At 38.7% G+C, this 2,240-nt stretch overlaps 1 pseudogene; it reads right to left on the reverse strand.

The window, feature by feature from the left end:
- Positions 1-958: 958 nt before the first annotated feature.
- On the reverse strand, positions 959-1,077 carry LOC134968204 (5S ribosomal RNA; annotated as a pseudogene).
- Positions 1,078-2,240: the final 1,163 nt, after the last annotated feature.

The following is a 2,240-nucleotide window of genomic DNA, read 5'->3' on the forward strand; positions in this document are numbered from 1 at the left end:
GGAATGTTATTTTTGAACATTATTACCGGAATATTATTACAGGAATATGATGTAGAGGTCATACTTGGTATATGATTTCAATGCCATACAGTTAGTGCGGACTTCATTATAGAATTATTATTGCGGGCATCATTTTGGGTGTGCTTGTGTCCATATATCTCCTGGTAGCGGCGGCCATTTTCCAGTGGTTCATCTGACAATAACACTTGTCATATATCCTGGTATCAATGGTGATGATAAAACATAGAATAAGAAAGAGTAAGAATATCAGAAGCATGTCATTGTTTTATAGACACCTAGTTTTACTATTATTTAAGAGAGCATAACTAAAAAGGATTCAAAATAATTATAAATTAAAAGCTGTGTATTTGTAAATGCTTATGATTGCGGACATCATTATGGGAATGTTATTTTTGAACATTATTACTGGAATATTATTACAGGAATATGATATAGAGGTCATACTTGGTATATGATTTCAATGCCATACAGTTAGTGCGGACTTCATTATAGAATTATTATTGCGGGCATCATTGAGGGAATTACTTTTGCAGACATCATTATGGGAATATTAGGATACTGGTCAATGTAGTAACACAAAGAGGATAATTTCACAGCTCATACACATGAACAGATGATTAGGACCATTGTATACATTAAGAACAGGTTGATATATATAAAGTTTTAGCATAAGTGGAATTAAAAGGTGGAATTAAAAATATTGACAGATAGATAAAAGTTTGGCGTGAGTGGAATTAAATTATTACTGGGGGGGAAGGTTCATTAAAATGTCGTGCCTATGCATAAGTTAGTCCCCTTAAGGGTATAGGGGTTAGTACATACAGTGAAATAGTGCACATAATGAAAGTGTAGAAATAATATTGTGCATACAATGTGACTCAGTGGATCCGTATGTGCATGGAATATGTTCCACTCTCAGGCCCCTATTCAAATTTATTCTATACAGTACCTGATCTTCCCAGGTGGTCCCCCCTACTGGTATTGATCAGGCCCAACGCTGTTTGGCTTCCAAGATCGGACGTGTTTGGGCATTTCCAGCGTGGTTTGACTGTAGCGACGTTGTGCCTTCTAGGTCATCACTCCAAACATATACATTTAAAACGGACCCACTCTGTGTATGGGTGTTCGCAAAAACTAAGTGATAGTAAAATATGTGGTAGTATAGCACTGACAGAGAATTGGAAGGGAATAGGGGGGGAGTTGGGGAGGGGGCGTAGTGGGGAGGAAAGCTGGGGGGTTGGAAGGAAGGAGGGAGCATTAGGAGGGGAATATAAGTTAAATGACAGGGCATTGAGCCAGAGAATCATTTTTGTACCGTTTCACAAGAAGGGAGCGAACTCGTAGTTATCATTAAATCCTTTCGGTTGTAATGTCTGTAATTGGAATATCCAGTACATCTCTCGATGTGACAGTTTGTTGGCGAGATCCCCTAATCTTTCTCCTAGTTTCACCAGTTCAATGGCCTTGAAAGTCAAGGCTTCCAGATTTGAGTTATGCGTAGACATGAAATGTTTGGAGACAGCATGGTTCTCCACTTTATTCCTGATGTTTCTCACATGTTCCTGTATCCGCATCTTCAAAGGTCTTTTCGTTTTCCCAATGTATTGTTTGCCGCAATCGCACTCCAGGAGGTATATGACCGATTGGGTGTTACAGTTCATGTAATCCTTGATCTTATATTCCTTTTTCATTTCCATATCTGTAAATTACTTCCTGTTGGGGTTTAAGTACCTGCAGACATTACATCGCCCACATTTATAGGAACCTACACATTTAGGCCATGTCTGGTCCTTCTCTTGATTATTCCTTAGCATGCTCGGGGCTAGGAGATCCTTAAGATTCTGTGATTTCTTAAAAATTATTTCTGGGCGAGGAGGGAGAATTTCTTTAAGAATAGGATCCATGAGTAAAATCCTCCAGTGATTTCTGAGTGATTCCCGGATGGTTTTCTTATGTTGGTTGAAAGTTGTTATAAATGCTGTAGATTCTTTTGGTTTTTCCCTTGTTCTGTATTCCAGCAGCTTTGGTCTTTCAACTTCATTCGTTCTGGTAATGGCTTCTCTCAGAATAGAATCCGGGTATTCCTTCTGTTTGAATCTATCCTTATACATCTCAAGCTGTAGCTGGCAGTCCTCCGGTTTGCTGCAATTTCTTTTAATTCTACCGAACTGGGAAAACGGGATGTTGTTCTTCCAACTTTTGAGATGGTTGCTCTTATA

The sequence above is a fragment of the Pseudophryne corroboree genome, chromosome 10, assembly GCF_028390025.1.
Source record: "Pseudophryne corroboree isolate aPseCor3 chromosome 10, aPseCor3.hap2, whole genome shotgun sequence".
NCBI classification, from domain to species: Eukaryota; Metazoa; Chordata; class Amphibia; order Anura; family Myobatrachidae; genus Pseudophryne; species Pseudophryne corroboree.